Genomic DNA, 27,437 nt, shown 5'->3' with positions numbered 1-27,437 from the left:
AGATGATGATAACATTGAGATGATAAATGTAGGAGATGGCTCTTAAATTGTAGAGGGAAGGCAATAAGGCATATTCTTTGGAATGTCAAGTTTGAGGTATTTGTGAAATCTCTGGGTAGGGTATGAAGTTCAAGAGGAAAGACCATGCTGGTAGTAAAAACTATGAAGCTTGTTTACCCAGGGAGCTACCATAAATCAGATATCCAGGCTCAAAAAGGTTAAGAAAAAAAAATAAAATAAAGAGAACAGCACTTTCTCTACTACTTAACACTGGTTTCTCTATTCCAGGAAAAAAAGTCAATTTATATGCCCCATGATACAAGGTAGGTACCCTCCCCTTAAATTAATTCTATATCTGAATTTCCACCTGTCTAGACTAAACCCTTCAGCTTAAGGTAGAACAAGCAGGGATGAAAGAAGACAGCTTCATAACATTAGACCTCAAAGAGCTACCAAGCTGTGCTTTAAATGTTATTACCAAAGGGGAGACAACCTGACATCCTGTTTGACAAAGAAGAAAAGGTTTAGCTCCTTTGAGTGTATCCTACTCAGATACACTCGAGCATTTCTATAATTTGCTCTGTTTTGAACTCCTTGCTCTTCCCGATCTATGGGGAAGTGCTTTTCAAGCAAGAAGGAAGTATTTAGTAAGAAGTTATGATGAATACTTCATTCTCTGCCTAATTTCACAAAGTGTAAATAGAAGCTCAGGAAATGGGATAATAGTTGTGGACCAGTAGTTTCATCTATAGGACACAGGAACAGTTGGCAATCTGTTATACCACTAGTATCAGCCTTGTTTTTCAGCAATAACTGACCTTGGAAAATGCAGGATTGAAAACCTGGAGTTATATTCTAATAAAACAATGTTCAATGTTGGTCTATTTTTACAAAGAAAGTAGAGCTACAGAGTGGCTACAGAAGCCAGGTTAAAATGCCACATACATTTCAAACCCTAAGGTGAGTAAGGAGTCAAGTGTCCCCACTCCTTGCCCTACAGTCTGAGGATGAGTGTTAGTCAACCCATCATGTCTAGAACTGTTCTCGAAGATTCACATGTAGCTATTTAGCACTTGAAATGTGGTTAATGCAACTGAGGAACTGAATTTTTATTTTAATTAATTTAAAAGAAAAAAAAAACTAAAGCAGGATAAAATATTATTCCATTAAATACAACTTTGTTTAGGAAGGACTACATTTCACTTTAACCATTGTATTGTATAAAATATTATTGCTGTTATTACAGTGCATGTGTGCTGTTTCTAGTACTACAAATAAACTCATTAACAGGGTGCCTGGGTGGCCCAGTTGGTTAAGTGTCTGACTCCTGACTTCGGCTCAGGTCATGATCTCATGGTCATGGGATCAAGCCCCACACCAGGCTCTGCACTGGCCATGTAGCATGCTGGAGATTTTCTCTCTCCCTTTCCCTCTGCCCCTTCCCTGCTCACTTGTGTGCACACATGCTCTGCACTTTCTCTAAAAAGTAATAACAATAAAAACAGTTTAAAAAAAAAAACCACGTTACCAATCTGGTTGATGTCAATGGATTGATTCTGAACAGTTCAAATGACTTACTATGTATGGATTTCACAATGTAATGTATTTATTTACTTTATGCAGACAGCATGAGTTACAGCAGAGTTCCTTCACCTAAGCACTACTGATATTTGGGGCTGGGTAATTTGTTGTGGGGGACTGTCCTGAGCACTGTAGAACGTTGAGCAGCATCTCTGGTCTCTACCTACTAGACACTAGTAAGTACTCCCCTACTTCCCCAAGTTGTGAATACTAAAACATGCCAAATATCCCATGGAAGGCAAAATCATAACAGTTGAGAACCACTGAGTTACAGTGATACCATAAAATCAGAATTGGCAATTAGAGTAATATATTTATTTTTTTGAAATTATAATTAGATTATATTTCTAGTTTTAAGAAGTAAACAGGAATAGATTTTTAAGTTTAAAACGAAGGCAGGGGCGCATGCGTGCCTTAGTCGATTAAGCAACAGACTCTGGATTTCAGCTCAGGTCATGATCCCACAGTTTGTGGGTTCAAGCCCCATGTCAGGCTCTGGGCTGGCAGTGTGGAGCCTGCTTGGGATTCTCGCCTTCCTCCTCTCTCTGCCCCGCCCCTGCTCACACTCTCTCTTTCTCAAAATAAATGAACAGTTTTAAAAAATAAATAAAATAAAATAATAAAATAAAATGAAGGCATACTACTGATTCAGAATTGAGTGGAGATGCAAATGACAGTACTCCGTTGGAACACTAAAAAAAAAGAGAGAGAGACTGGAAAAAGGTATATTGCTAGTTTCATGATCAACAGCAAATGCAATTTGCTTCAGCAAGGCAAAATGAAAAACCTGTTTGTTGTGTAAAAACCCTTTTCAAGATAATGAAGGAAACACTATTAAGAAATGTTGGCAAATGTATATAAAGTGAGTAAGAAATTTCTTCTTAACATTAGAACAGTAAAAATGAATGAATAGGGGCTCCTGGATGGCTCAGTTGGTAGAGCATGTGACTCTTGATCTAAGGGTTGTGAGTTCAAGCCCCATGTTGGGTGGAAAGACTGCTTAAAACAATAAACTTCAGATATTGAAAAAAATAAAAAAATAAAATAAAATAAAATCTTTAAAAAAACCCATACATACATACATACACACATATATATATGTATACACACACACACACGTGTGTGTGTGTGTATGTGTATATATACATATATATGTGTATATATATATATATATATATATATATATATATATACACATATACATATACATGTAATAACTAATGAATCAACAAAATAGGTTGTCTGAAATCAGAATTTCCAACAAAAGGGGCACCTGGGTGGCTTAGTCAGTTAGGTGTCTGCCTTTGACTTAGGTCACGATCTCATGGTTTGTGGGTTTGAGTCCCATGTCAGGCTCTCTGCTGTCAGTGCAGAGCCCACTTCAGATACTGTCTTCCTCTCTTTCTGCCTCTCCCCACTCTCACTCTCTCAAAAATAAATAATCATCTTAAACAAATAGATAAATATCCAACAAAAAATTTTAATGATTTTTAATAGGATCTGAGCTTGTATCTTTGGTCACTATACCATTTTTTAGATCGAAATATGGTAAAAGAAATTACTATTTCAGCTATGGATATTCTCTCAGAAAATTATGAGGAAAAGACTAAAAAAAGAACCACTTTATAAAAAGTGAAAGATCTTCAAATTAAACCATCAATTTGCCTGTAGCATATAAGACATTTCTAATGATATCAAGGGTCAGGTGATTCAAATGTAAATGACAAGTATTAACAAGAAAAAAAAATACAAGTACTTTTCTTTAGATTTGGATGATATTGCTCAATTAATACTCTGGGTATACTTTGTCTCAAAAGACTTTCAAACATACAAAGAAATTTTGTCAATTTGCAGACTGAAAACCTGAACTCATGTCATGGATATTTTTTATCTTCTACATCTGTCAATGAAGAATTGGACTAAATTTTTTTTTTTTTTAAGATTTTTAAAGTAATCTTTACACCAAACATGGGGCTCAAACCTACAACCCTGAGATCAAGAGTCACATGCTCCACCGACTAAGCCAGGTAGGCACCCCAAATCTGACTATATTAAAAAAAAAATTCTATTACATGTATGGTGCTCCAGCTATATAGGTCAAAAGTCCAGCATTTATGGTCTTTTTTTAAAAAAGTTTGTTTGTTTATTTATTTATAGAATGTGAGCAGGGGAGGTGCAGAGGCAGAGAGAGAGAGAGAGAGAGAGAGAGAGAGAGAGAGAATCCCAAGCAGGTTCCACACTGCTAGTGCAGAGCCTGATTCTGGGCTCTATCCTACCACCACAAGATCATGACCTGAGTTGAAATCGAGAGTCAGACGCTCAATCAACTGAGCCATGCAGTCGCCCCTACTGTCATTTTTAAACAAAACTGAAATTTGCCCTCTGCTTCATTCTACTGTATGGTACAAATTAAAAATATGTGTGCAGTTTTCTAAACCAGATTCTGTAAATGTCATGGATACAGTACTAAAATCATTTAGTATATACCTGCAAAAACTATGAACATTACCAGTTTATGGAACAGCTGAGAGAATTTAAAGACAATGTAATGATTACGAATTCTTTGCCAGTGCTCATTGGTTCAGGTGAAGGTTTACAAAAAATTTACTATACTGTTATTTTCAACTCAAAATCTTCTTTTTCTTTTATTTTTTTATTTTTTTATTTAAAAAAAAAATTTTTTTTAACGTTTATTTATTTTTGAGACAGCGAGAGACAAAGCATGAACGGGGGAGGGTCAGAGAGAGGGAGACACAGAATCTGAAACAGGCTCCAGGCTCTGAGCCATCAGCACAGAGCCAGACGCGGCGCTCGAACTCACGGACCGTGAGATCGTGACCTGAGCCGAAGTCGGCCGCTTAACCGACTGAGCCACCCAGGCGCCCCTCAACTCAAAATCTTCTTAAAGGAATGCCTTCAAGTATTCAATAATTAAAAACTAAAAAAAAAAATTTTTAACGTTTATTCATTTTTGAGAGACAGAGAGAGAGCGTAAGTGGAGGAGGGGCAGAGAGAGAGGGAGACACAGATTCCGAAGCAGGCTCCAGGCTCCCAGCTGTCGGCATAGAGCCCCATACAGGGCTTGAACCCATGAACCATGAGATCATGACCTGAGCTAAAGTCAGACGCTTAACCGACTAAGCCACTCAGGTGCCCCCAAAACTTTTCTTTTAATTAATGAGTTAAAATTGAAACTTCAAGAAAAGGAAAAGCTTATTGTGTGACCTACCTGGCCAGGTATTTACGTTAAAATTGAAGCTTTCCATAATATCATTAACACATTTTTCTAATGTGAATCAATATGGATTTTTTTTAAGTTTGTTTATTTGAGAGAGAGAGGACATGCATGCATGCAGGCATGCACATGCAAGTGGGGAAGGGGCAGAGAGAGGGAGAAAGAATCCCAAGCAGGCTCCACGCTGTCAGCATGGAGCCACGAACCATGAGACCATCACCTGAACCAAAACAAAGACTAGGACCCTTAACTGACTGAGCCACCCAGGTGCCTCTATACGGAGTGGATTCTAATTGTAACTGACAGCACTAACTAGCTTCACACACTACAAGAAAATTTTGGAAAATGCTTTGTTGATACTGATAAATGTACAATTTCCTTAACTATTTATGCCATACCTCTTTGAATTTGATATTAACACAGAGTTAGCAAGTTTCCTTAATCTGGACAGATGTAGCTTAGAAGTTAAATAAATTCTAAAAAAGATGAACCAGATTTATCAATGTGGATGCAAATGTTAAAGGGGAATGATTTTTAGGTACTCAATACAGTTATTGGAAAATTTTTAGGTATGTATGGAACAACTTGGGTATATGACTCTTACTTTTTCAACTGTAAATTCTATGAAATCTAAATATAGATCAAATATTTCCAATGAAAATATATCATCTAAATTGAAATGTGTAAGTATAAAATATCCACCTAACTTCAAAGACTTTAAATATATAAAATATACCGAGAGTACAAAATATCTCAGTAACCATTTTTTATATTAATTATAGGTTCCAACAATAATTTTGGGGTATGCTGGGTAAATAACATTATTAAAATTAATTTCACCTGTTGGAAAATAAAGCTATACGCAGCTTATAATATACTTATACTGGACAAGCTGTGTAGACCTTGCTGCAAATGTTTCCCATCTTACCCGTCTACTGGCTCTTTCTGTGGTCTATACTTCAATGTAAAAAATCATTACAGGGACGGGCACCTGGGTGGCTCAGTCGGTTGAGCAACCAACTTCGGCTCAGGTCATGATCTCATGGTTTGTGGGTTCTAGCCCTGAGTCAGGCTCTGTGCTGACAGCTTGCCCAGAGCCTGGAGCCTGCTTCAGATTCTGTCTCCTTCTCTCTCTGCCCCTCCCCTGCTCACGTTCTGTCTCTCAAAAATAAATGTAAAAAAAAAAAAATTTTTTTTTTAAATCATTACAGGGAATGCAAACTGGTGCAGCCACTCTGGAAAACAGTATGGAGGTTCCTCAAAAAATTAAAAATGGAACTACCCTATGACCCAATAATTGCAGTACTAGGCATTTATCCAAAGGATTCAAAAATGTTGATTGGAGGGGTAACATGCACCCCAATGTTTATAGCAGTGTTATCAAAAATAGCCAAATTATGAAAGAGCCCAGATTCCATTGACTGATGAATGGATAAAGAAGATACGGCTTAACAGATGTTGGTGAGGATGTGGAGAAAGAGGATCTCTTTTGCACTGCTGGTGGGAATGCAAACTGGTGCAGCCACTCTGGAAAACAGTATGGAGGTTCCTCAAAAAATTAAAAATAGAACTACCCTATGACCCAGCAATTCAACTACTAGGTATTTATCCAAGGGATACAGATGTGCAGTTTCGAAGGGGCACATGCACTCCAATGTTTACAGCAGCATTATCGACAATAGCCAAAGTATGAAAAGAGCCCAAATGTCCATTGACAGATGAATGGATAAAGAAGATGTGGTATCTATACACAATGAGTATTACTCAGCAATCAAAAGGAATGAAATCTTGACATATGCAACTATGTGGATGGAACTAGAGAGTATGATGCTAAGCAAAATTAATCAGAGAAAAATAAGTATCATATGACTTCACTCATATGAGGAAGCTAAGATACAAAACAGATGAACATAAGGGAAAGTAGGCAAAAAAAATATAAAAACAGGGAGGGGGACAAAATATAAGAGACTCTTAAATATAGAGAACAAACAGAGGGTTGCTGGAGGGGTTGCAAGAGGGGGGATGAGCTAAATGGGTAAAGGGCATTAAGGAAGACACTTGTTGGGATGAGCACTGTGTGTTATACATAGGGGATGAATCACTGAATCTACTACTGAAATCACTGGTGCACTATATGCTAACTTGGATGTAAATTTAAAAATAAATTAATTTAAAAAAGACGATATGGGGGCACCTGGGTGGCTCAGTCGGTTAAGTGGCTGACTTCGGCTCAGGTCACGATCTCGCGGTCCGTGAGTTCGAGCCCCACGTCAGGCTCTGTGCTGACAGCTCAGAGCCTGGAGCCTGTTTCAGATTCTGTGTCTCCCCCTCTCTGACCCTCCCCCGTTCATGTTCTGTCTCTCTCTGTCTCAAAAATAAATAAACGTTAAAAAAAATTAAAAAAAAAAAAGACGATATGGTGTATGTGTGTGTGTGTGTGTGTGTGTGTGTGTATACACACACACACACACACACACACACATTGGAATATTACTCAGTGATCAAAAAGAATGAAATCTTGCAATCTGCAACAACATAGATGGAACTAGAGTGTATTGTGCTAAGTGAAATAAATCAGTCAGAGAAAGACAAATATCATATGATATCTGGTGAAGAAAAAAGAAGATAAAAACAGAGAGAGAGGCAAACCATAAGAGACTCTTAAATATAGAGAACAAACTGAGGTTGCTGGAGGGGAGATGGGTAGGGGGATGGGCTAAATGGTTAATGGGCATTAAGGAGGGTACTTGTTGGGATGAGCACTGGGTATTACATGTAAGTGATGAATCACTAAATTCTACTCCTGAAACCAGTATCACACTATATGTTAACAAACTGGAATTTAAATTTTTAAAAAAATCATTATAATAATGGGGTCCTGGAAAATTAAAAACACTAAAGGTTGAAATTCCCTTCAAAATGTTTAGTCTTTAGTGAATAAAGAAATGATGTATTTGATAGATTGCTGCTGATACTAACAGGAAGAATTAAAACTGAACTGAGGGGCACCTGGGTGGCTTAGTCAGTTAAGTGTCTGACTTCGGCTCAGGTCATGATCTCATGGTTCGTTGGGTTCGTGAGTTCAAGCACTGCACTGGGCTCTGTGCAACAGCACGGAGCCTGCTTTGGATTCTCTGTCTCTCTTGCTCTCTGCTGCTCTCTCTCAAAAATAAATAAACATTAACAAAAAAGAAAAGAAAAGAAAATGTTAAAAAAAAAAAAAAAACTGAACTGAGCATCATCTCTGGAATTTACTACCAAGGGAAAACAACCTCACTAAACTCACTCATTTTAGCAGGTGTTGTTTTTTTTTTTTTTTAAACATTTATTTATGAGAGACAGATTATAAGTGGAAGAGGGGCAGAGAAAGAGGGAAACACAGAATCCAAAGAAGGCTCCAGGCTCTCAGCTATCAGCACAAAGCCCGATGTGGGGCTCGAACCTATGAACCGTGAGATCATGATGTGAGCTGAAGTTGGACGCTTAGCTGCCTGAGCCACCCAGGTGCCCCTTCTAGCAGCTTTTTGTAAAGTCCATCAGGTTTTCTACTTGGACAGACATGTGGCCGGAGAGTGAAGACAATTTATCTCTTTCTTTCCAATATAAATGCCTTATGTTTCTTTTTCTGGCTAGAACCTCCAACACAATGATGAATAGAGGTGGTGAGAGCAGACATCCCCACTTGGTTCCTAATCTTAGGCAAAAAGCATTCAGTCTTTCACCATTAAGTATGATCGCTACACCAGACTTCAAGCTGTATTACAAAGCTGTAATCATCAAGACAGTATGGTACTGGCACAAAAACAGACACTCAGATCAATGGAACAGAATAGAGAACCCAGAAATGGACCCACAAACATATGGCTAACTAATCTTTGACAAAGCAGTAAAGAATATCCAATGGAATAAAGACAGTCTCTTCAGCAAGTGGTGCTGGGAAAACTGCACAATATGGAGGAAGATGAACCTGGACCACTTTCTTACACCATACACAAAAATAAACTCAAAATGGATGAAAGACCTAAATGTAAGACAGGAAGCCATCAAAATCTTCAAGGAGAATGTAGGCAAAAACCTCTTTGACCTTGGCCGCAGCAACTGCTTAATCAACACATCTCCAGAGGCAAGGGAAAAAAAAGCAAAAATGAACTATTGGGACCTCATCAAAATAAAAAGCTTCAGCAAAGGAAACAATCAGCAAAACTAAAAGGCAACCAACGGAATGGGAGACTTAATAAAGGTTATTATTATTACATAATAAGGTTATCAGATAAAGGGTTAGTATCCAAATTTGCAAACGACATATCAGATAAAGGGTTATATCCAAAACCTATAAAGAACTTATCAAACTCAACACCCAAAAAACAAATAATCCAGTGAAGAAATGGGTAAAAGACATGAATAGACACTTCTCCAAAAAAGACATGCAGATGGCCAACCGACACATGAAAAAATGTTCAATGTCACTCATAATCAGGGAAATACAAGTCAAAACCACAATGAGATACCACCTCATACCTATCAGAATGGCTAACATTAACAATTCAGGAAACAACAGATGTTGGCAAGGATGCAGAGAAAGAGGATCTCTCATGCATTGCTGGTGGGAATGCAAACTGGTGCAGCCACTCTGGAAAACAGTATGGAGGTTCCTCAAAAAATTAAAAATAGAACTACCCTATGACCCAGCAATTGCACTACTAGGTATTTATCCAAGGGAATGCTGTTTTGAAGGGACACATGCACCCCAATGTTTATAGCAATACTATCAACAATAGCCAAAGTATGGAAAGAGCCCAAATGTCCATCGATGGATGAATGGATAAAGAAGATGTGGTACATATATATATACAATGGAGTATTACTCGGCAATAACAAAGAATGAAATCTCGCCATGTGTAGCTACGTGGATGGAACTAGAGGGTATTATGCTAAGCGAAATTAGAGAAAGACAAATATCATATGACTTTGCTCATATGAGGAGTTTAAGATACAAAACAGATGAGCATAAGGGAAGGGAAGCAAAAATAATACAAAAACAGTGAGGGGGACAAAACATAAGAGACTCTTAAATATGGAGAACAAACAGAGGGTTACTGCAGGGGTCGTGGGAGGAGGAATGGGCTAAATGGGTAAGGGGATTAAGGAATCTACTCCTGAAATCATTGTTGGCCTATACGTTAACTTGGATGTAAGTTAAAAAAAATAAATTAAATTAAAAAAAAAAAAAGTGTGATTGCTCTAGGTTTTTCACAGATGTTCTTTATCAGGTTAAGGAAGTTCTCTTCACTTGCTAGTATGCTGAGAATTTTGAATCAGGGTTAGATGGCAGATTTTGCATTTCCCAAATGACTATAAACAAACAAAAATCTCAAAACAGAACATACTTCTACATGTAAATACTATCTCTGGAAGCGTACTCAAGAGGTAGGGAAAAGGGTTTCTTTTCTCTAGGATAAAGCCCTTGCTTGAAAGATCAGACAGAAGGAAGAACATCAGTCTCGACCAAAGTCAATGGCCCCTAGACTCTAGTGGGTAAATGTGCTCAATACTCCTGTATTGAGTTTTGGTTTAGTGCTGAGAGTGGCCTCTTCCTTCCTGGAGTGACCTTCATGACTGCACAGGAGAGAGGGAATGCTTCAGAAACTCTCCAGAAGCAAATAACGGATGGTAAGCAATAGTCTGTCATCTCTTGGAGCTTTTCAAATGAAACACAGCTACCCTGGTCACATTCTATCTCAGGTACAACGTGATTGTACCTGGGCCTTCAGATGTTCTTCCAGAGTCTTAACTGCCATGCCATCCCCCCTATGAAGTCTTGTCATGTGGTACTATCTATTAATGCAGGTCAGGAGGTAAAGGCACAGAGATGGTTCACAGGAAACACATTATAAGTAATCACGGACTAATTAAGAGTTGGCCAAAACAGACCTGCATTTCCCACCTGGATGGAGTGCTGCGTATCTACTATTGTACAGTCAGTAAATTACCCCTTAAGTCCCTTTTGGACAGAAAGGGCATAAAAATGCAGTATTAAGGCATGATACACTGCCGCCATAAGCTTTATCTCATAACGTTTCATTTATCCAGTCAAAAATTGTATATGTTGTCTTATGATTTCTTTCCCTACTAAAAGCTTTCCTTTTTTACAAGGTTACAACTTTTTAAATCGCTACTTGCTACACCCTGCAAGTACTGGCGAACGTGCCAAGTCAGAACAAGAATATGCTACTTGATATAGATGGTGATTTGAGAAAGTCCTAGTTCTGATTAAATTAGTTTATTTCAACCCTAAGCAATATGATTAGAGTTCTGCTCCAATAGCAGACTTCATCTAGTGTATCTGCATTATTTATCACACTAGGAGGAGAAGAAGGGACAGATTTTAAAAAACAGGGATACAAATCAATATGAGGTTTTCCACAGATGCAGTCTTGGTTGGGGAGCACAGCAGCCCCTTCAGGTCCAGTGTTGAAAATCATTTAGCTGAAAACACTGAAAGACCCAGCGATGTTGGCTCAACAAGTCACTCCGGGAATCAGCAGCTTGCTAAATGTAATCTGCCTGCTCTCGGCCAGAATGATGGCCACACATCGGCTCGGGGGTAGTCAGCATGTTAGCACACTAAGCTGCAGCCACATAGCTGTACTGTTATTGCTATAAGTAGTGCAATAAGTCTACCACCATATAATTTCTGCCACTATATAATTTCCCCCACTGGACTATTTTTAGGGACAGTGAATAGATTATCAAATAGTCTGGCATTCAGGGAGGTGCTCCAAGTTGGACATGAGAAGCAAGCACGATAAACACAGTTCAGATCACTGGAGACATGGGGGAAAGAGAGGAAAGAGGCATAGCAGCCATCAGCAATGGCTCAGCATTTGTGGTTCACCTATCCCTGGGTCCCTGACATTGTACAAACCTGCTTTACAAAACTCATAGCATGACAAAGCTTCTTGCTCCAGTCCAAAAGCAGAGAGGCGTGGAAGTTGTCTGGGAGATTAGCTCTGGGACAGAAATATCTGGGCACTATGTAGGTCTAATAACAATTCCACAGTGGGAGGGCCCAGACAGAGCAAGTAAACAAAACCTAAAACTAAATCCACACAACCTCAAATAATTGGATTCAACTCATAAATTGGGCAAATGATCCTCTTGTCTATGTCACATGGCTATCAACAAGGTCCAAGAGCTCCTTATCTATGATTTCTTTTTCAAAACAATCTTATCAGGGCACATGTTTAATTATGCTAACATCCAAGGAAAACCACCACAACCCACCCTCCCTCTGCTTCCACTCAAAAATGAATAAAAACTCTTGGAATTTGGAAGCAACATGAAGAAAATCCAAGTCCTCTAATTGTAGCTCCTGTTACTCAAATTGTTTTCAATAAGTTGCCACATGAAAAGTATGGCAGCAATGGTCAAAAGCTAAGTTTCCTACCCTTCCTTGTGAAGACATCTTTTTTCTAATTAAAAACAATTTTTTTTAATATTTATCTACTTTTGAGAGAGAGACAGAGAGAGAGCAAGCATGAGCGGGGGAGGGGGAAGAGAGAGAGGGAGACACGGAATCTGAAGCAGGCAGGCTCCAGGCTCTGAGCCCAAACTGCAAGATCATGACCTGAGATGAAGTCCCACACTTAACCGACTAAGCCACCCAGGTGCCCTTTTTTTTTTTTTTTCTAATTTTTAAACTAAGGTATAATTTGCATACAGTAAAATTTACCCTTTTTAATGTCTGATCTACAAGTCTTGAAAAATGCATACAGTCACATAATCAAACACCACAATCAAGATACAGAACAATTTCGGGGCGCCTGGGTGGCGCAGTCGGTTAAGCGTCCGACTTCAGCCAGGTCACGATCTCGCGGTCCGTGAGTTCGAGCCCCGCGTCAGGCTCTGGGCTGATGGCTCGGAGCCTGGAGCCTGTTTCCGATTCTGTGTCTCCCTCTCTCTCTGCCCCTCCCCCGTTCATGCTCTGTCTCTCTCTGTCCCAAAAATAAAAATAAAAAAAAAAAAAAAAAAAAAAAAAAGATACAGAACAATTTCATCACCCAAAAAGTTCCTCTGTGCCCTTGGTCCCAACCCTAGCCCCTGGCTGATCTAAATTCTGTCCCTACAATTTTGCCATTTCCAGAAAGTCATATATATGGAATCATACACTATGTAGGCTTTTTTCTTTTTTTAAGATTTTATTTTTAACTAATCTCTACACCCAATATGGGGCTCAAATGATCTCAGGCTCACAACCCTGAGATCAAGAGTCCCAAGCTCCACTGACTGAGCCAGCCAGGGCTCTGCTATGTAGCCTTTTGAGTCAAGTTTCTTTCATACTGTATAAAGCAACTGAATTCATACACGTTGCTGTATGTATCAGTTCTTTCCTTTTTATTGCTAAGTAGTATTTCATTATATGGGTAGACAAGTTTATTTATTTAATTCCTAGTAGAGGGTCATTTGGGTTGTTTCCAGTGTCCAGAGAATGTGTGGATAAAGCCACTGCAAACATGTGTTCAATCCAAGTTTTCATTTCACTTGGGTAAGTACCTAGGAGTGGACTGCTGGAAGATCTACTTTTGAAAACATCTCCCTGGGGGCACCCAAGTGGCTCAGCTCTTGATTTTGGCTCAGGTCATGATCTCATGGTTCATGAGACACAGCCTGCATCGGGCTCTGCAGTGACAGCAACAGAGCAGAGGCTGCTTGGGATTCTCTCTCCCCTCCTCTCTCTCTGCCCCGCCTCCCCACTAGTTCATGTGCATCGCCCACGCTTTCTCTCTCTCAAAATAAATAAAACTTAAAAAAAAAAAAAAACCTGCCTGGTTCTATGCATGTCATTTCTACAAAGCAGATATGCATTTTCCCAATAGAATAACTGTGATGCTTCTCTTCCGGGTCCATCTATATCATTTCTCCGCCCTCCTGGGTGCAGGAAATATCTCCAAATCAGGATCACTTACAAACTTCATTAACAGTGTTTATACTTTCAGCCCTGGATCATTAATAAAAATGTTAAATATGCCTGATTTCCTCACTGGCCCCCTGCAGCAGCCTAGGGAACAAACTCTTTCTACCCCCACACACTAGCATTTAGCTTTACACTTGTTTTACACCACACATTGCATCAGTAGCTTCTCCTCTATATTCTTAATCACTTTTCAATTGAGCCAAGAATCTTCAGTATATCACCTTTAATAATTACAGGGAAACCAAGCAGAGCTCTTCCTGACTCGTTTGCAGTTAGTGCACTTTCTGCAAGTCACAGATACAGACAAGGATCGGTAGAGAGCACACAAAATTTGAGGTCTTACTCTTTAATACCAGCCTAAAAGCTACACAGGGCTTCGTTCTTCCTAAGATAGTATCCCATCCCAAAAACAATCTTTCAAGTATATGCTGTATTAATTAAACTAGAGAAGAGAAAAAAAAATGTCAGCATAATTAACATACAAAGCAACAGTATGGCCTAATTAATCACCATGAAGAGCAATCGAATAAAATACTATGCATTTTTATGGAGCAATTTAATCTGGCAAGTAATTAATCACAGAAACACTAAGCAAAACAAATGGATTTCCCTTTAAGGAAGTCGCATTTATCATCTGTAATGTATCCCAAACTCTAATTTGTTATCCTGACTCAAAATTATCCAGGAGACAATGAATTGTCAGCCTTAGTAGAACACTGATTTCTGAAGAAAAAGAACACTGAGCTTTTCAAATCAAATTACAGTCCCTTGAACACCCAAAGAGCTAAGGGTTATGGGGCTGAGGTACATGTCAATAGGCATGGAGGTCTTAACCACAAGAGTTCTAAATCTAGGTCAGTTTAGTGAAATCCATAAATAATTGCTAAATGACTCATGAAAAGAAAACAGCACTAGGAGTGACAATTGTGGGTCACAGATATTACCAAAACCCAAGGAGAAGATCCTTAATAATTGACAACAGGGGCAAAGAGAGCTTCTGATTTCAGAATAAGCAAAGGGTAGAGGGGGATGCACGTATCACTGCAGTGAAACTTAGCTCAAAGAAACCTTTACTCCATCCTTCTCTTCTCTCCCTCCTTTCTTCATTCCTTCTTTAAACAATGACCCATTTTCCCTAGGCCCCAACAGCTTCACCAGTCTGAAGAATACCAACAGGCTGATAATTCTGAATGCCTTCAATTTTCAAAGACAAAGTGATATACACTAGCTAAGAAGGTATAAGAAAGTTATCTTCTTATCTCCTCCTTCCCAGCCACCCTCTCTGCTTGGCCATATTTGAGACCAGAAGAACTGCCCTTTTCTTTGCAAAGGAAGCTCATGGCACTTTAAGTCTTTCCCTTAATATTCCCATTTCTAGCTTTTTTTTTCTTTATTTACTAGTCTTGAAAGGCTCTCTTTCTCTCTTTTTTTTTTAAGCAAACTCCTATAAGTTAAAGCACATGACAGAGTCCCAGGCATCTGCTGGCTGTATCAAAGTGGTTTTCTCTTTACTGACCTGCTTGACCTCCAATGATGGATCCCATGAAACATTCAACACTTATTCAACTGTACAGAGAAAGTCATGCTTTTCACACTTCACCCTGACTATGCTCACAACTTGAGAAAAGCTGTTGTAGAGACCCTATTTGGCCTAGGGCATTTTCCTCTAGATTTTAATCCTTACCCTCCTCTCCAAACCTTTTTGCTCTATTATCCCTGGCTTGCACCTATGACCTGTTTCTGAACTCTTACACTCTGGCCTTCAGTCCATTTCTCTTTTGGAGAGTCTGACTGGCACTTTTGTTCAGTGATTCTCTGAAATGTGGTCTCTGGATTGTTCTATGGGTTCCCTCGAACAGTAAGTGAATTAATATTCATCAGCCCAACAGTAAAGGAATTAATATTATTCCCAGCCCATTCCAGATCAGGCCCAGCCAGTATCCTGAATACCCACTTGTCTAAAAGAGCAGAACTCTGTTTATAGATCTATGTTCAACAGATATTCAATGAACACAGGCACTGTGTTATGGAGTTAGACATGGATGCTGCCTGCCTTCAAAGAGCTCACAGCCTAGTAAAAAAGATACACAAATAGTTATTACTGTACTATGGATAGACCTGGCTCTAAAAGCAATGATCAACGTGTACTATTTCAGGAGGTAAGCTGACAACCTGGGGAAGGACATCTAAGGCAGGGAGGAAACGTGTGTGTGTGTGTGTGTGTGTGTGTGTGTGTGTGTGTGTGTGTAGGGTCTGGAGTAGGAAACTGTCCAGACAACTATAAGTGTCATTGTTTTGTCCAGAGAACTCTATGTGGTCTGGCATAGCTGTGGTGAGGACACAGAGTCCAGAAAGCATATTAAGAATGGAACTATGGGGTGCCTGGGTGGCTCAGTTAATTGAGCATTGACTTCAGCTCAGGTCATGATCTTGCAGTTCGTGGGTTCTGTGCTGACAGCTCAGAGCCTGGAGCCCGCTTTGGATTCTCTCTCTCTCTCTCTCTCTCTCTCTCTCTGCCCCCCCCCCCACTTGTGCTTGCTTGCTCTCTCGCTCTCAAAAATAAATAAACTTAAAAACATTTTTTTTAAAAAGAATGGAACTGTATGCCATGCTACAGAGATTAAATTTTATTCTGCAGGTATTAAGGGAGCCAGTGAAGGGAATGAACACAGGAAAGAGCAAGAGAAAGAGAGGCACAGAAGATAACAAGTAAGACTAGAAGTTTAGAGAATCCAACTGATAAAGAAATGGGGAGAATAAACTGTGTTATATTTACAAAATAAAATACTACTCAGCAATAAAAAGGAATGAACTACATATACTAGATCTCTGCACACCCATGTTCATAGCAGCATTATTCATAACAGCCAAAATGTGGAAACAATTGAAATGTCCACCAACAGATAAATAAACAGAATGCAGTTTATACATACAATGGAATGTTATTTAGCCTTAAAAAGGAAGAGAATCCTTTCATGTGATCCAACATGAATGAACTTTGAGCTCATTATGCTAAGTGAAATAAATCAGTCACAAAAAGACAAATACTGTGTTGATTCCACATATAGGAGATATCTAAAGTAGTCAAATTCATAGAAACAGAAAGTAGAATGGTGGTTGCCAGGGACATGGAGGAGGGGAAATGGGGGGGGGGGGGCTGTTTTTTAAATGGGTATAGAGTAGATGAAAAAGCCTTAGAGATCTATTGTAGAACAATGTGAAAACACTTAATGCTACTAAACTGTATACCTAAAAACACTTAAGATTGTAAATTTTATATCTTTTTTTTACCAGAGTTCAAAACTGTCTAAATTTGGGGGGCCCTGGCTGGCTTGAGCAAGCGACTCTTGATCTCAGGGTTGTGAGTTTGAGCCCTATGTTGGGTGCAGAGATTACTTCAATAAATAAAACTTAAAAAAATCATAAAAATGTTTATATTTTTTAAAAAGGAATGAAATAATATACACAACAAAGTGGATGAATTTCAAAAACTTATTGAGTGTGAGAAGAGAGTCACAAAAGAGGATCTTCTATATGATTCTGTTTACATGAAACTCAAAAACAGGAAAAACTAATTTATGGTGAAAGAAGTCAGAAAAGTGCACAATTCTGGGGAAAAGGAGAGTCACGAGGCACTTTCTGGAGCAATGGGAAGGCTCTAGGTCTTGAACTAGATGGTATTACAGAGGTATATACATACGTAAAAAGCTGTCCAATTACACACCTACGATTTTGCATTTTACTATATGTATAATTAAAATAGAAAGGTTTTCAGTGAGTTGGTAACATTCTATTGATTAGCGAGAGTGGCTCACAGATATTCATTTTAGGATCAAGCTTTATAACAAATACAAATTAATATAGTACTTTTTAGAACTTATCAAATAGTTCACATTTTTCAAGTAGGAAATTAATTCCGATTAAATGGGCAAAGGAACGGTCTTTAATCCATCCCTATCTGAATCCCAATTAGAAAATTATCCCATAAGGAAGATGATGCACAGTCAAAACCCTAGTCGGAAATCTTTCACTCCCTTCTACCCAGACTGAGTTCCAACTAGAGGTAAGCAATCCCGCTGCCTTTTCAGGGATGTCACCAACATAAATAAAGGAAAGGGGAGATCAATGAGAACCACTGTCTCTGGAACTTCCTTGAGACCGAGAATTTTCATTATATGAAAATAATGTCAAATGAGAGAGAAATTAATGTTTTTTGGTGTTCAGGGCAGTGAAAATGCATTATTGCACCCTGTGTTTGACATCCCCCTCACATGTTATTGGTTTTAAAAGAAATTATATGGAAACCAATTAGAACAAAAAATCTCATTAAACCTCTTACAATAGAAGCCCACTTTGCTAGAGCATGCACAATATCTGGGCCCCAGGGAGAAATGTATAATCGAGGTAAAATTAATCAAAACCTACACATAAAAAGAACAGCAAGAGACAGTTTAAGAAGAAAATCTTTCTTCAGTGTTAGAAATTCCTGAAGTCTGATCACTGAGTGCATAATTCTGCTTATTATTATCTTCCACTCTGTAACACTATATATGTAATTAGGCTGATATCACAGTAAAATGACAGTAAAATGCAGACACAATTCATTTAACAATTAATGTACTGAAGCTAAAAATTCTTACCATGTCATTAATTGCCTGCTTAAAACGCTGCCTCAGTTTCAGTTTTAGATGATCACACACCTTCTTTAAGAACCCAGGGGAAAGGCAATGCACAAGGCAAGGCTTGTTTAGAGGAGAAATAGCAGGCAGCAGTGACTTTCCTTCTCTCCCTATGGACCCCAACTCAGAAGAGCCTTTACTGTGACCACCAAGCTTACTACTAATTAAAAGAGAAAACAGTAAAGAGCATCTTCTTTCTCAGTAAAGCTTTCCCACCTACCCTCACTCCAAACCGCCTCTTCAATGTTCTCTGTTAGGTTTTAATTTCTCAATATAATAAGAACTAACGCTTGCAACCATCTTTTTTTTTTTCTTTTTTATGTTATTATTTTTTAATTTATTTCAACTGGTAAATTCCCTCTTGGGGTTTTGGGAGAGTAGGAGGACAGAGGAAGACTTGAACCATTCTATGAAGATTGTTGTCTCTGATTTTTCTATAAAAGGATTTTATTTTTCTAGTCTGGCCCTGGCTGATGATTCCCCACCCACAGTTTTTTCTTCACAAATTTATTCTTTACAAAGAGCTTTGCAGTTGATTCTTAAGGAGGTTTTTTTTTTTTTCCCAGTTTTTGAGGCCATTTTATATAATAGCAGCAAGCCAAAACCCAAAAAGGAGAGAAAATATTCCCAAATCATCCACCAAATCAGTAGCAGAGTCAGGATTAGATCAAAGCATCTGGACAAAAATTTAGAAGGCATAGTTATCAAATGTGCTGATGATACAAAGCTGCAAAAGAAAACCAATACACAGAATGACATCATCAGGACTCAAAAAATATCCCGATAAACTAGAATGATGAGCTGCAATGAACAAGATATATTTAATAAGGATAAAGAGTGGAGCACCTGGGTGGCTCAGCTGATTGTCTGACTCTTGATTTTGGCTCAGGTCATGATCTTGTGGTTTGTGGGCTCAGCCCTGTGTCGGGCTCTGAGCTGACAGCAGAGAGCCTGCTTGGGATTGTCTCTCTCTCTCTGCCCCTTCCCTGCTTGCTCTCGCTCTCTCAAAATAAATAAAGTTAAAACAATATAGTAAGGATAAAGAGTTTCATTTAGGCTAAAGAAAAGTTCAGGGGTGGCTGGGTGGCTCAGTTGGTTAAATGTCCAACTCTTGATTTCGGCTCAGGTCATGATCTCACTGTCTGAGATGGGCGTGGAGCCTGCTTAAGATTTTCACTATCGGGGCGCCTGGGTGGCTCAGTCGGTTAAGCGTCCGACTTCTGCTCAGGTCATGATCTCAGGGTTTGTGAGTTCGAGCCCCGCGTCAGGCTCTGTGCTGACAGCTCAGAGCCTGGAGCCAGCTTTGGATTCTGTGTCTCCTTCTCTCTCTGCCCCTCCCCAACTTGTGCTCTATGTCTCTCAAAAGATAAATAAATGTAAAAAAAATTTTTTTAAATATATATCTAAAGGACAATCACAGTATGCCAGATATTTTAAAAACCATGACAAATGAATAACAACTGAAGGAAGAAAGGATAGTACAGAAAGGCAGTAGTATACATCTTAGCCCTTTGAAGAAGTTAATATATAGAAGACAGAGTACATTTTTTGGTGTTGCATCTAAAGGTTCAGGTTATAAAGAGGAAGATTCCAACATGAGGAAAAGATTCTCAACATTTTTACAAAGATTTTATTTTTTTTAAGTGATCTCTACACCCAAAGTTGGACTCGAACTTACAACCCCAAGATCACAAGTCACATGCTCCACCAACTGAGCCAGCCAGATGCCCTATGATTCTCATTATTTAAAAAACTGAATAGTCTATATCCTAAAGTATTAAGCACTATTTTCACTAAGTATTCAAGGAGAGGCAGGCTGTGACCCCAATAAGTGAGATTTCTGCTTTGGGAAGCAGACCAGAGTAGATGGCGTCTTCAGTTCTTTTAGCTTTTAAGGTTCTGTGATCCTGGCACCGCTAATCTGTAAGATCAAAGTCCCATAGAAAAGACGAAGTATGGTATGTGGTATCTGGTATAAATCTGAGAATTTAATTGAGTGATTACGCTCCTACGGAGCCCAAAACACTCCTCTTTTTGTTCACAATAATCCAAAGAAAACTAAAATTTCACCTACTGAAGAGAAGCCTGTTGGGTTTGCTGACCAGGATGATATATTGTTACCCAATTATAATAGGTTCTAGAACCCACTAACAGATTAACAATCTACTGTGTTCTACGGGGTTAGAATATCTGAGTTATATGACCAGAGTTCCAGCCCAATTTTTCGGAAAGAAAAATGGAGAGAGAAAATTAAGGGATAAGGTGAAGAACTGCCCACAATTTTAAAAGACTTTTTTAAGTGCCCTAGATGTTGGATGGAAAAAGGAAAGGAATTAAGGATCTAAATTATGCCTATTGATCCCATTTGTGGCTAGGATTTATAGAAGTTACATTTAGAAACCAGCATTTGTGAGGGGCACCTGGGTGGCTCAGTCAGTTAAACATCTGACTTCGGCCCAGGTCATGATCTCACGGTTCATGAGTTCAAACTCTGCGTTGGGCTCTGTGCTGACAGCTCAGAGTCTGGAGTTTGCTTTGGATTCTGTGTCTCCCTCTCCCTCTGTCCCTCCCTCACTAGTATTCTGTCTTTCTCTTTCTCAAAGATAAATAAAAACATTAAAAAAATTTTTTTAAAACCCCAGCATTTGTGAACTAAGTCATGATTAAGTGTCTATACTTCCTACCTAGCGAGAGTTCCTTTTCAAGAAGAAAAAAGAAAATCAACCTTTCCTCAAGTGAAAATGAAACTTTTTGTCTTACCTTGGGATCAATGACAATTAGGGAGCAGCACATCCCTAAAGGACCAAGGACAGTTGTACCAGCAAAAGCAGGCCATCTCCAGAGAGCCAGAGAAGGAGAAGAGCTGGCTGGGAAAGAGCAAAGGCCCAGGAGTGATAGCTAGGCTTTGGACTGCTATAGACTCTAGCCCCTTCCCAACCCTCTGACCCAATTATCTAATGAATCAACTGGAAATACCTTTCTTTCTGACCTACTAAAACAGCAGTAATTCTAGGTCATCTTGACTGCCCCTCTGGTTCTCAACTCCTAGCATTTAGAAACAGATGTAAAGACAAGGAAGCAGTGACAGAAACAGAAGAATAAAGAAATGCTCCTAAGACCAGAGGCTTCTAAAGAAAGGATCTCAAGTCTATCTCACACAAATATACCACCCTTTCGCTTACTCATTCTTTCTCTCTCTGAATCTCTCTCTTCCCAGGTTTTTGATGCTTACGTAATAAGAAACTGGAAAAGGCACAGGGTAGGATCTGCTGATTAAAAGACTAGCAGAATAAAGGACATATGTCAGATGGCTCATCTCCGAGAGCCATAAAAAAGTTAATGCTAAGTTTAAAAACCTAAAGTTAATTTACCACACCACAGAATTATAGGAAAGGAGATCCAATTAATTACTGGTGGCACAAGCGCAAACAACAGGACTTTGCTGTGTATATACACATTTAGAGAAACAGAATGTTGAAGGACTGTGGACCTAAAAAGAGGAGAGAATTTGTTTTCCTACCACGTGGGGGCCATTCACTCACACACCTGGGACCAAGGGCTAGAACACTCTGGAAGAAACTGCCAATTTCACCTACAACTGTCTGCTCAGAATCAAGCCCTTTCAACTTACCTCAAGGCCCAGGGCTCTTAATTACCTCTAGTCACCCAGAAACAGCTCCTCTAGTATCACTGGCTCGGTCACAAAAACAGTCCCTCCAAACCACCTCCAAAATGTTCAAGTAAGTACTTGCCATATTCATTAAGAAAGAGAAAAATAGGGTCACCTGGGTGGCTCAGTCAGTTAAGCATCCAACTTCAGCTAGGTCATGATCTCACAGTTTGTGGGTTTGAGCCCCATGTCAGGCTCTGTGCTGACAGTTTGGAACGTGCTTTGGCTCCTCTGTCTCCTTCCCTCTCTGCCGCTCTGCAGCTTGCGCTCTCTGTCTCTCTCTCTCTCAAAATTAAATAAACATGAAGGAAGGAAGGAAGGAAGGAAGGAAGGAAGGAAGGAAAAAAATTATCATGGCGCCTGGGTGGCTCATCTGTTAAGAATCCAGTTTTCAATCTCAGCTCAGGTCATGATCTCAAGGTTTGTGGGTTCAAGCCCCATGTCAGGCTCTGAGCTAATAGAGCAAAGCCTGCTTGGGATTCTGTCTCTCCCTTTCTCTGCCCTTCTCTCTCTCTCTCTCAAAATAAATAAACTTTTTTAAAAAAGAAGAAAAAAAAGAAAGAGAAAAACATCAATGTAATTAACAAGCAAAAAGACTAATTGTTTTCCAAAAGAACATTCAAAATAAGGTCACCAGATATGTATAAGATCTCTTCCAACTAACTCACCATTTACAAGGTTCCTTAAGTTGGCTATTCACATTCCTATAAAACCCAGTGTTTACAAAAGTTGAGGCCCCACACCTGGGAGGCCTCAATTGACACTCTCAGAGCATGCACCTGGGGCCCACTAAGGAGGTCCTGTTTTACAGCCCAAGAGCTTGATTCAGGACAGAGGGCTGAGCTCAAGGTTGGCTTCTTTTCTCCTAGGAGTCATATGCCAGAAATAGTCCCTTATCTGCGTGGATAAAAACAGGCCACAATTAGCAGCCCCTACCTTGGTGGGAGAAAATGAGATGCAAAAGATGGAGCACAGGACAAGATGATTTTCCACAAATCAACACTGACTCCAGACATAAATGAACACACCTTCATCCATTCCACATCAAACTACTGTGTCCTTCTCTCAAAATTACATTTACCAATTAGTGCTATTCCTTTTGCACCATACTCTTTATTTGTTACAAAGCTCAACATGCAAGCATCAAGAGACAACGAGCTCAATATATTTTGAGCCATAGGCTATCAGCTCACCGAAGAATGGAGCAGGATCTAGAATGCTGTGTTTAACACCCACCTGTGACAGAATCTCTTAACAAACAAAATGTGTCTAAACTCTAAACAGACTATTTCCCCATTCTCACCTAGTCTTAGCTCCAGACATGATAAAGTAAATAAAATTAGGGTCCTGTTTCTAATGCATCCTTACTTTCTCAGGAAATACATGAAATTCTCCTTTTTAGTGTGCTTTTGGCAAATAAAGTTCACTGAAGTGAGTGTTGCATGTGTATGTTATTTAGAGCTACAGAAGAGTTATGTTTCTGTATCTCACTGGAATTTAGTATAATCTAAACAATTTGTGATTCCAATAAGTTAAGATGTTTATGTATATGGTAAACCCTACAGCAACCACTAACGAAGTAACTAAAAGAAACAGTGAAAAAAAATCATTAAAGAAATCAAAGTGCTACATTGAAAAATATTTACTTAATGCAAAAGAAGGCAGTTAAGAAGGTGCAGAGAAAAGGCACCTGGGTGGCTCAGTTTGTTGAGTGTCCAACTCTTAATTTTGGCTCAGGTCATACTAGGGCCATGGGATGGAACCTGCTTAGAATTCTCTCTTTCTCTCTCTCTTTCTCTCTCTCTCTCTTTCTCTCTCTCTCTCTCTCTCCCCCCCTGCCCCTCCCCCACTCATGCTCTCTCTAAAATAAAAGTTTTTTTTAATTAAAAAAAAAGAAGTTGGGGCACCTGGGTGGCTCAGTCAGTTAAGCGCTGGACTTTGGCCTCTGGTCATGATCTTACAGCTCGTGAGCTGGAGTCCTGCGTCAGGCTCTGTGCTGACAGCTGACAGCTCAGAGCCTGGAGCCTGATTCAGATTCTGTGTCTCCCTCTCTCTCTGCCCCTCCCCCACTCACACTCTCACTCTCTCTCTCCCCCAAATATAAACAAACATTTAAAAAAATAAAAATAAAGGTACAGAGGAACACAAATTCATGAAACACACAGCAAACTAGAAATGAAATGGCAGACATAGTTCAATTATATCAACAACAACACTAAATGTGAGTGGAATAAATAACCCAATCAAAAGGCAGAGACTGTCAGACTAAAGTAAACAAGATCCAACTATATGCTATCCACCAGAGACACATTTTAGATTCAAAGATACAAATAGGTTGAAAGTAAAAGAATGAAAAAGGTATGTCACGACAGAAATAAAAGCTGAGGCAATTCAACAATAAAAATTGGGTACTAGAGCCCATGGCCGCCACACCACTGCCTGGCAAACCAGCAAAGCAGAAGCCCTTTAAGCTCCTAGGAATTTTAGATGTGGAAAACATTCCCTGTGCATGGGATTCAATATTGTATGGTTCATTAGGATCTTCTGTGGCTGGCCTTGGGCATTTTAGTAGAATTAGAAGATCATGTGATGTTGGAGTAGGAAGATTTATCTTGGTGGCTTTAGGAAGCTGGTTCCATTTTAAGTATAATTATGCAAGGCTAAAAATCAAGAAAAGAACTGCCAGAGAAGGAACTAAAAATAAGATTTTATATGAAAGTACCCACCTTGATCCTGAAAGAAAACAAACCAACAGCAACAGCAGAAATCAAGTAGTCTCAGCATAGAAAACCCAAATACAACTCACTGGAGTCAGTGTGAACAAAACTGAGGTCAATTCTATTAAACCTGGTATGTACCATAAGGCTTTCAGTGAAGTAAATAATGTTATGTGTTAGTTATAAATAAAATAAAATAAAAACCTAATAGAAATTGGGAGACTTTAATACCCATTCCTTAATAATGGCTAGAACAACTAGGCAGAAGATCAACAAAGAAACAGAAAACTTGACCACCACTAAAAATCAGTTAAACCTAACAGACATCTAGAAAAGAATAGCAGAATAGATATTTTCCTCAACAGCAGAATAGATATTTTCCTCAAGGACATATGGAACATTTTCTAGGATAGATAATATGCTAGGCCATAAAATAAACCTCAAAAATTTTAAATGACAGAAATAATACAAGATATATTCTCTGATCAAATTTCTTTTTGTTGTTGATTTTTAATTTCATTCTATTGTGGTCAGAGAATATACCTTGTATTATTTTTTTTTAATTTATTTATTTTGAGAGAGAGAGAGAGAGCATGAGGGAAGGGCAGAGAGGGATGGAGAGAGAGAGTCTCAAGCAGGCTCCACACTCAGCACAGAGGTCAATGGGGAGCTCAATCCTATGACCCTGAGTTCATAACCCAAGCTGAAATCAAGAGTCAGATGCTTAACCAACTGAGCTACCCAGGCATCCCCACCCTATATTATTTCTACCATGTAAAATTTATTGAGCATAACATATAGACGTGTTGTATAGACTTGTCAATCATTATATTGTACACCTGAAACTAATGTAACATTGAGGGTTTTTTTTTTTTTATGACGTTTAAGCCTAAAATAAGCAGAAGGAAGAAAATAATAAAGAGTAGAAATTAATGAAATAAGGAATAGAAAAACAAAAAAGAAAACCAATAAAACCAAAAGCTGGTTCTTTGAAAAGATCAACAAAAGTGACAAACCTTTTAGACTGATAAAAGAGAAGAAATTCAAATTCCTAGAATCAGAAATGAAAGAATATTACTACTCACCTTACAGAAACACTAAAGTATTATAAAGTACCATTATAAACAACTGTATGCCAATAAATTAGACAACTTAGATGAAATGGACAAATTCTTAGGAAGACACAAATACGGAAACTAGGGGCGCCTGGGTGGCTCAGTCGGTTAAAGAACTGACTCTTGATTTCCGCTCAGGTCATGATGTCACAGTTTGTGAGTTTGAAACCCACATTGGGCTCTGTGCTGACACTGCAGAATCTGCACGGGATTCTCTCTCTGCCCCTCTCTTACTCAACTCTTTCTCTCTCTCTCTCAAAATCAATAAATAAACATTAAAATATTTTTCAAAAAACAAGAAAAAAACCCAAAATTATTGAAACTAACTCAAAAAGAAACAGGCAATCTGAACATACCTATAAAACAAGCAAAAAGATTTAATTACTATTTTTAAAAAACTACCTGTGAATATAAGTCCAGGCTCTGATGGCTTCATGGATGAACTATACCAAAGATTTAAAGAATCTCTAACTCCTTTAAAGTCTTCTAAAAAAAACTGAAGAGAGGGACCATTTCCCCAACTCATTCTATGAGGCCACCATTACCCTGGTGTCAAAACCAGACAAAGACCACAAGGAAAGAGAACTACAGAACAATCTCTCTGACGAATGTGGGTACAAAAATCTGCAGCAAATACTAGCAATCTGAATCCAGCAACATATAAAAAGAATTATACATCTTAACCAAGTGGACTTTATCCCAGGAATGCAAGGCTGGTTTAACATGTGAAAATCAACGTATATAGTTGTATCAATAGAATAAGAAACAAATCATCTCAATAGACACAGAAAAAGCATCTGACAAAACCCAATACCTTTTTATGACAAAAAAAAAAACAAAAAAACAAAAAAACAACCACTCAATAAACTAGGAATAGAAGGGAATTTTGTCAACTTACAAATAAAGGGCATCTAAAAAAAAAATCCACAGCCAAATGTTTTTAATAAATTAAAATGTAAGAAAAAATTAAAATATCTGTAATCCCTCCAATCAGACATTAGAACACATTGATTCGTATCTTTGCAGTTATAAGCATATTCCTTTTGGGCACATTCTCTTTAACCACATTAATGGGAAGAAGGAAGTGTTAAAATAGTAAAGACAAAGTTTCTTGGTCAAATATCTCCTCAAAGGGCTAGAAGTGAGGGAAAACACAAACTCTCCCTGTCCAAACTATTTTCCCAATGATGATGCCAAGATACAGACTGACAACCTAAGTTCCAATGGGGCCCCTGATGTCAGGTTGTAAATGGTATCATTCTATATTTCTGGTCCCTTCTAAGTCCACATGAGTAAAGCCAAGAGAACTGAATACAGTTGGATATGGAAGGGGGTTGCTTGTCTAGAATGAAGTCCCATGCAGATCATTAGAACCAAGGTTGGTAAGACCTCCAGACTTGTACCTTAAGAACATGGTGCAAGAACAAGGTGCATCATCTTCTTTTTAAGAAGATGATAACAATGGA

At 38.7% G+C, this 27,437-nt stretch overlaps 1 protein-coding gene and 1 pseudogene across 2 annotated transcripts in view; one reads left to right on the top strand and one right to left on the bottom strand.

Moving 5' to 3' along the window:
* ARMH3 (armadillo like helical domain containing 3) overlaps positions 1-27,437 on the bottom strand; it is a 176,280-nt gene that overhangs the window by 55,570 nt on the left and 93,273 nt on the right. The gene's annotated exons all lie outside the window — the stretch shown is intronic.
* LOC132684993 (cytochrome c oxidase assembly protein COX20, mitochondrial pseudogene) lies at positions 24,560-24,740 on the top strand (annotated as a pseudogene).

This window comes from Panthera onca, chromosome D2, assembly GCF_046562875.1.
Source record: "Panthera onca isolate mPanOnc1 chromosome D2, mPanOnc1 haplotype 2, whole genome shotgun sequence".
NCBI classification, from domain to species: Eukaryota; Metazoa; Chordata; class Mammalia; order Carnivora; family Felidae; genus Panthera; species Panthera onca.
This window is presented reverse-complemented; position numbering and strand designations above follow the sequence as displayed.